The sequence below is a fragment of the Arachis duranensis genome, chromosome 6 (assembly GCF_000817695.3).
Source record: "Arachis duranensis cultivar V14167 chromosome 6, aradu.V14167.gnm2.J7QH, whole genome shotgun sequence".
NCBI classification, from domain to species: Eukaryota; Viridiplantae; Streptophyta; class Magnoliopsida; order Fabales; family Fabaceae; genus Arachis; species Arachis duranensis.
In genome coordinates this window covers 79,888,472-79,897,231 of record NC_029777.3, presented here as the reverse complement: position 1 = coordinate 79,897,231, position 8,760 = coordinate 79,888,472, and the positions used below count along the sequence as shown (strand labels likewise).

Here is an 8,760-nt window from a genome sequence, read left to right as displayed (position 1 = left end):
AGATCCTTAGCTCTCGGGACTTTATTTTAATTTTATGTACTCACTTAGATATTTATATTCTCCACTGTTTATATATATACTGTATTGACTCCTCTTAGAGGTTATTTTGGTAAAATAGGTTCTGTAACTTGTTTTTTAGGTTCTTTTAGGTTCTCCTACCTTATATATGTATGTATACTTCTATGGTCGGACCGGTTATCTTCGCAAACCGAGTCTTGAGTCTTGATATCTGTATTTTTGGCACTCTCTTGTTTATCTTCTCACGTTAACTTATCCTTTATCTGTTTCGTCTATGTTATCGATTGAAGTGTTGCGCTTTTTACTTTATCGGTTTTAATTTTCCCTCTTTTTTTCAAAGGTTCTTAGTTATAAACATTTTTGCACTGCTATATATACTAAATTTTATTTTTAGAAGTCGTAATACCTCGCCACCTCTGTTTTATGATTTAAGCATAAGACTCTGTGTGGTAGGGTGTTATTATTACTGGGCACGGACACAAGATGAAAGGTGCCAGAATCTAATATGACAAGATTATCATCAACAAGTGTTGTTCTAAGAGTGAGTTGAGGCCATGAGTTTCCCACTTTGATGGGCACGTTTATCAAATATCTTTAGAACATAGAAGTTCTATGCTTCAAAATTCAAATGAGCACTACAAGGGATGCGGAGGATGCCTGCGGCAAACTACCTGCGAAATCCCCAAATGCAGCAATTTATGGAGGATAGCTGCGGTCCAAGCCTAAATCAACCTACCGATGGCAAATCTCTCTAATTTTGTGTCGAACTAAGAATGGCCGCTGCTAACCCCTTTCCAGCTGCCGATGATTTTACCCTAAATAGAGTACCCACAATCGATAATTCGAGGAACCCGCCAAAAGGAGAGTGCAAAGCGCGCGTTTCAGGTTTACATACTCCATCCTGCCCCACTCTGTCACCGTTGACACGCGTGGCATTCGATCTATCCTTCTCCCCCTGCTTTCCACCATTCCCAGAATCAGATCCGTCAGCCCTTTTGCGCGCGAATCCTTGCCGCCATTCCTCTCCGGTCCCAATAACAGCTGCATCGCACTTCCCGTCGCCGAAGGGTCCCTCGCCTATCAATTTCGTCGATTTGCCTTCAGGTATCGTCAAAACCCCTCTTCGATTGCAAGCTTCCTGCTTGTTCTTCGTTTGTTAGCTCTTTCCAAATTTATGGTTGTTCGTTTGTTAGAACTAATTAAAGCTTATAATTTATATCATAATTTCTTTGCTCAATGTTAAATGGTGCATAAAGATTTTCCTTTCAATAATGTAATTTTTCACCGCCTAACTGTTATTAGGCACCGAGAGTATGATACTGGGTCTTTTCCATATGTTCTATATTCTGTCATATAATCATATAATCAATCTGTTATAAATCATTTGAATATAGGAAGGCTTATTGCACAAAAATCCATTTGATTTGTTTCAAATCATTCATTTGTTAGTTCAGGACTTTTATTAGATAGGGCACTCGTTCATGACACCATGTTACTCCATATTCATTTGAACAGGTTTCTTTCATGTTCAGGACTTTTTAATTGGTTACCTTCTAAAGTAATTCTTCTATCTCTTCTTATGAATTGATGCATAAAAGCTATATAGATTATTGTTTTCTTCGAATTTTTTGGTTAAACCATACAATGCTAATAAATTTGAAAAGATATCACAGCTTTTAGTGTTTTTAGGCTATGTCCCAAGTTATTCAAGTAACCATATTATTTTAAGACATGTCTATCATATAAAATGTAATTACATAACATACCATAGTGATATTAGCCTAAAGATAGAGAGTGAGAAGACATGTTTTCCGGAGAATGATGATGAGCTATACTAAACGTTTTAACCAAAATCAAAAGTTTAAATTATAATTTGGTAGGCAAACAGTTCTCCACCTATATATGGTAACAGGATTTGGATTTAAAGACATGACATCATTTTTTTGGATTTAAATCTAATCAATTAGTTGTTTATCTGCACAGCAAGGTACTACTGTCATTCCATTCAACAACCAATTAAACTTTGGCTGTGATTCCCTGCATGCAAAAACCTCATAGAACATATTTTTATTGTTTACCAAATCTTAAGCATTTGTTATGTCTGGATTCAATAATACTAAGATTTTGAGTGAGTTGTTTGTCTGTGGTTGAAATTTCAAGTGTCTTCAACTCACTCCTCTGCTGCCGTTGGGAGGCATTCTCCTCCTCCTCCTCCAAGAGAGCTTCATCTTCATCTTCGTCATATGGAGGAAGATCAATACCATCAGTATATTGGAGCAGCTTTTGCCTTGGGTTTAATGGAAGAGGACTTTTTGGGTTTATCAGGCTTTTCATCCATGTTGGCCAGCATGGCAGAAATGGAAACTTTTTCCTTCTTAGGGACATCTTTGCTACTAGCCTTAGTCTTTGTTGATGGACCTGCATCTTTTGCCTTTTTTCTATCCATTGTTGAAACCTAGCAACACAATTGAAAACCACATTGATTTAGTCGTCTAATCACATCTACAGTTTTGCTATGTTCTTTTCTCATAAAATAAATATTTCACCTATCCTAGAACACTAGATAACTCAAATGCTACAAATGTATCTAAGACATGTAATTGAGTAAATCAATGCTAAATCGAAAATGTGAACATAGGAAGGTCACACAATGCATACTTCAAGTAGGATAGAATACAAATGATACATTCAGCTTTTTAATAAAAGACCAAATATTATTAACGATAACGGAACAGTAATTGAGTTGTTTGTTTGTCTGCTTTGTGAGTGAGAGTTTCTCCTTTGCATTTAGGAACATGCGCAAATACTTTATGTACTCTGGGAATGTTTCAAGGTTGCAATGGCCTCCACCCTTAACCCATAAGGGGTCATATTTTTCTTTGGATAGTTCCCACAACCTTTTTCCATGAGACCAATCAACAATGTCGTCATTCGTTCCCTGGTGCATTTCTTATATGATGGCTTTGTGACTATGAATTTTTGTTCATGCAGCTTGGCTAACGAAACTGCGGTCGATTTGCAGAGCTGCTTCGTCAATTTCCCTTAAGGTATGTACCAAAACTCCTCTTTGACTTCAAGGTTCATCCTTGTTCTTGGTTTGATATCTTTTTCTACCATATTCTTTTTTCTCCTTTTAATTTTTTAAAATTAACTAGTATCTGAACAGGACAAAACACACTTTTTAGAAATCTATCCCAATGATTAAAGTTCAACACATGTAAAAGAAGATGTAAACTGAACATAAAAGCTCTAGTCCAGTTATTAAATATATGAGAATGATATAAATAAAGATTGAAGAACTTTATTTTATATGGTTTGGTTTTCACAACTTTTTGCTGCCTGAATTATCTTTCTTAACAGTTCTCCGTGCTTAAATGACAAGAGGAATTAAATTGAACATATCTAATACAATTATTCTTTCTCTTGCCATAATTGCTTCTTTTTATATTTTTTAATAGGGAAGGATTAATGGGTTAATTATGTTGTGTGAATAAATCATGCCTTGAGACTTGAAAAAGCTTAAAGTTGAAATTTGAGACTGTTATATGAGTTTTACGGCAAAGCAAGTCCTAATTTTAGAATTTTTCCCCATTGTAGTTTGTTGCTGTACTTTGCCTCAAAGTCGTACAATTGGAAATTGGGTCTGGGTCTCGTAAAACTAAATCCCTCTCTTAATAAAACCGATACCCTTGAATTATTCAGCGAGACCTGTCACCCGACTTGTCTTCTCTAAAATTTAATGATTTAGGAGTGATTATTCCTTATATTTATAAAATAGAACAAAATTACTTATATTCTTGAATTAGTTGGGATAGTAAAGAATTCAGAAAATTAACCCGGTCAATAAAAAAAAAGAAAGAAGAAAATTGATGAATTGAGAAAAAATGAAAGGCACAGCCAATGATTATTGCTTTGCTTGTTAAGTGAGCATCTATATCCATGACTAATTTGTGATGGAAATACATTAACAGTTTCATCATTTAATATAAAAGAATAATTTAAAAGAATAGTCAAGTCTAACTCAGATTTCAACCTGAAAAAAGATGGAAATATAAAACACGGGACTTGTATGGAGGTGATGTCAGTGATGCATGTCAATCACCAACTCTCCCAAAATCTTATTCCTGGCAATTAGGCGTTAGTGTTGGTGTACTTATATTTTCTTGGCTGGTGACTATTCTTATCCAAAAAACCTTCTAATGCTGTTAATAAGTTATGCTACCTGATTTATGGTTGTCTACTTTATTGAGATTTTCATTTTCAGTAGTTAGCTTTCATTGGCCACCATACATTTAATCAAGGTTACTGATTCAATTTGATCTCAGACTTCAACTATATTCAAGTATGATTTGTTATTTACCTCCTTCGTTGTTATGATTTTAAACTCTAACTTCTGTTCGTCTTTCCTTTTTTAATTTTTTCAGGAAGCATATCTTCTCCAGTTCATTCTTTGGCATTGGACCCATAGTTTCTTTCTTCTCGTAATTTTTTAAAAGTGCAGAATTTTACCATGAGTAAACTCCTTCCTAACATCATTCGCATGCTATCTGTTATCCTTGATGCAAAAAATTTTATTACTATCCCCTTACATAATTGTGATAAATTTAAGATTTTTCTTTCGACCCTTTGCCCGAATTTTTGGTAAAAGATTTTCTATCTGTATTGCCTCATTAAATATTTACTCATCTGATTACATGATTTCATTAGAGTAGACATAGATAAGAGTTGGATATCAAAACCAAGAGGTAGTGTGGAATACAGGGCCGGCTTGAACACTTTTTTGGACTTCGCATTCGCTAATGCATCGTCCGATGGGATGATACATTGTCCATCTCCTTCGTGTGGGTTCTAGCTTTTCCAAACTAGAGAAGATGCCTACGATCATCTGCTGCTGAAACCTTTTCCTACCAATTATACCTTCTGGTTGCATCACGGTGAGAGACGCGTTGGAAAGTGCTCAAGTGAGAGAGATGAAGGTCAACCATCTAGCATCCGCCGAGATCCAATGCGCGACATGGTTACTGATGCATTCAACTTTCACGATTTTATTGAAGATGAAGAAGAGTCAGGCAACAACCATAATGGGGGGGTGCCGAAGAGTTACCGTATTTGTACAACGAACCTAGTCAGGATGAGCTACTTGAAGATGGCGAGCAGGAATTGTATCCGGGATGCTCGAAATTCTCAAAGCTGGGGTTCTTGGTGAGGCTATACCATATAAAGTGCATGTGCGGAGTGAGTGACAAGGCCTTCAGACTGATACTAGAACTACTGGGGGAAGCATTTGAGCATGCAAAGATTCCGGCTTCACTGCATGATGCCAAGAGGATCATAAGAAAGCTCGGCATTACATACAGGAAGATAGATGCATGCCCGAATGACTGCATGCTATATTAGGGCAGCGATCAAGAACTGTCTAGGTGCAAGTAGTGTGGGACCTCGAGATGGAAGCAGAAGACTAGGAGAAATTCGATTGTCAGGATCAACGTGGTTGTTAAGAAGAGTGGTAAGCCCCAGCCGGCAAAGGTTCTTCGTTACTTTCCCCTTGTTCCACGACTGCAGCGGATGTTCATGTCCAGTAAGACATCCGCTGAAATGTTGTGGCCCAAGGAAGGTCCTAACTCAGATGGTTTTTTCAGGCATCCTAGGGACGGTGAGGCATGGAAGGCATTTGACAGAAGATTTACCGACTTCAGTAGCGATCCGCGCAGTGTTCGCTTAGCCTTAGCTAGCGATGGCTTTAATTCCTTCAGAAATCTAAGCTCAAGGTACTCGATCTGGCCCGTGATTCTTATCCCGTACAACCTACCTCCATGGATTTGTATGAAACCCACCTCTTTCCTGCTCTCTATGATTATTCCCGGTCCCAAGATGCCTGGGAATGATATAGATGTATACCTACAGCCCTTGATAGATGAGTTGAAGCAGTTGTGGGATGGTGTTGAGACCTACGACGCTAACGAGAAAAAAACATTCAAGATGTATGCTGCATTGATGTGGACAATTAGCGATTTTCCTGAGCTGGAAAACTTATCTGGGTGGAATATGTACGGTGGGAGAGCTTTTCCTACGTGCAACTTGGATGCTGAGACTAACCGGCTCACATTCAGTCAGAAATGGTGTTTCATGGGTTATCGGCGCTTTCTGAGTCAAGGCCACAGATATCGGCAGGACCGAGTTAGATTTGATGGCAAGGTAGAGGACCGAGGTCCCCCCGTTAAATTGTCTGGTGAAGATATTATGAGACAGTTGGAGAATGTGCACGTCATTTTTGGCAAGGTGCAAACGACTGCAGGTAAAAGAGCACGCGGACAACATGTTGCATTGCAAGACGAGTCTCTTTGGAAAAAGAAGAGTATATTATTTGAACTCCCATATTGGAAGTATAATTTATTGCATCACAACCTGGACGTGATGCACATAGAGAAGAATGTCTGCGACAACATACTTTACACAATACTGAACGATAGCGGTAAATCCAAGGATCATCTGAAAGCTCGAAAAGACCTCCAGCTGATGGGGATCAGGCGTGATCTCTGGCCACAGGAAAATGGAAAGTATCCCACTGCAATCTTCTCCATGTCGAATTCACAGAAGGACGTCTTTCTTAGAACTTTAAAGAATGTGGTCTTTCCAAATGGTCACACGAGCAACATTTCTCGGTGTGTTGACTTACATTAGCGTAAGCTATTCGGGTTGAAAAGTCATGATAATCACACTCTAATGCAACATCTTCTGCCAATTGCATCAAGGAACGTTTTGCCTGCCCCAGTGTCAGTTGTCCTGGCTGATCTCTCAACTTTCTTTAGACGACTATGCAGTAAATCTATAGACCCTCAACAACTTCCTCTCCTCCAGGAACATGTGGTCCTCACCCTTTGTCGCATGGAGGCAATTTTTCCACCGTCGTTCTTCATAGTCATGGTACACTTAACCGTGCATCTGGTCAAAGAGGTATGCCTGGGGGGCCCGGTGTATTATAGGTGGATGTATCCAATTGAAAGGTAACTATGGGATTGATTTCACATTACTATTATTCCGATAGCTAACAAGCTGACACACATATCTTGCTCGTAAAGGTACCTATGTCGTCTCAAGCATTACATGCATAACCGGGCAGCACCGGAAGGATCAATTGCCGAGGGCTACATATCCGATGAGATTCTCACTTTCTGTTCAAGATACTTGGACAATGTTGAGAGCAGGATCAATCGACCAGTGCGTGTTGATGATCGACCGAGCGAAGATGGGCCTAATAACGTGACAAGCATGTTCCCTCTGATTGGCAAGGCGGTAGGGGCTGCGACTTCTTTCAATCTGTCACCAACCGAGAGATTTCAAGCACATCGTCACGTATTGGTCAATTGCACAGCTGTAGAGAATTTTTTAGAGTAAGTGCATTTAATTCAGGTTGGTTCATTTTGTACCCAAAGGCAATATTAGTGAAAAACTTTGATCTTGTATCCCTTGGTATGCGTAGTGATTTTAGGGCCAGTAAAAAGAGACAGCTGCGAAGTATTAGAAGAAGAAACGAGGCTCACATTGATAAAGTTGTCCATAGAGAATTCGCCCAATGGTTTAAGCATGAGGTGAATCTTTTGTATGCCTCCTCCATTTCAAGTTTGGATAATACCTTGCTTTCTGTTTCTCAACTATGAAAACTTTAAATTGTTCATTGTCAGATACCATTGGGAAGTACTTTTCACTCTAGAGAATTACAGTGGCTCGCATGTGGCCCCAATATTCAAGCAAGGCACTTTAAGGCATACAATGTAAATGGATTCAAGTTTAGAACCCTATCGAGAGAGGAAGGGATGAGAACCCAGAATAGCGGGGTTTGTGTCACCTCTGACACTAGAAGTTATGCAAGCACTCGTGACAATAACGTTGCTGTTGGTGGCGTCTCGTATTATGGAAGATTGGTAGATATCATTGAGCTGAATTACAGGGGTCAATTTACCGTGGCCTTGTTTAAGTGCCTCTAGGCAGATACCACATCTGGGAGAGGCATAAAGCAAGATCTTTTGGGACACACCGGTGTCAACTTCAGAAATTCGATTCACACCGGTGATCGTGAAGATGATGAGCCGTACATTCTTGCATCCGAGGCTCGCCTTGTATACTATGTAGATGATGAAGTTGATAAGGACTGGAGTGTGGTAGTCCATGTGAAGCCAAGAGATTTGTTCAACATGGGTGAATACAATGAACCTTGTGAGGTCGAACTTTTTCTCCAACCAAGTTTGACTGATGTGTCACAATGTGATGTTGAAGGTCTTTCGTTGACAAAGGATGGCAACTTAAAAGATTCCCCAACTGACGTTTGGTGCACGAAATTGCAATCACACTTTTACAATTCCGCACAACTAACCAGCAAGTGCACTAGGTCGTCCAAGTAATACCTTACGTGAGTAAGGGTCGATCCCACGGAGATTGTCGGCTTGAAGCAAGCTATGGTTATCTTGTAACTCTTAGTCAGGATATCAATAATTATCAGGGTTGATTGTGAAAAGTAAAGGAACATGAAATAAGTACTTGTTTTGCAGTAATGGAGAACAGGTTGAGGTTTTGGAGATGCTCTATCTTCTGAATCTCTGCTTTCTTACTGTCTTCTTCTTCGCACACGCAAGGCTCCTTCCATGGCAAGCTGTATGTAGGGTTTCACTGTTGTCAATGGCTACCTCCCATCCTCTCAGTGAAAATGTTCAACGCGCTCTGTCACAGCACGGCTAATCATCTGTC

The 8,760-nt window shown here is 39.2% G+C and overlaps 1 long non-coding RNA gene across 1 annotated transcript in view; it reads left to right on the top strand.

Moving 5' to 3' along the window:
- Positions 1–1,020: 1,020 nt before the first annotated feature.
- LOC127739780 (uncharacterized) overlaps positions 1,021–8,760 on the top strand; it is a 16,618-nt gene continuing 8,878 nt past the window's right edge. The window contains exons 1-3 of the long non-coding RNA XR_008000518.1: positions 1,021–1,122; positions 3,010–3,065; positions 4,443–4,532. This is a non-coding gene — a long non-coding RNA (uncharacterized LOC127739780). The remainder of the gene's footprint in view (positions 1,123–3,009; positions 3,066–4,442; positions 4,533–8,760) is intronic.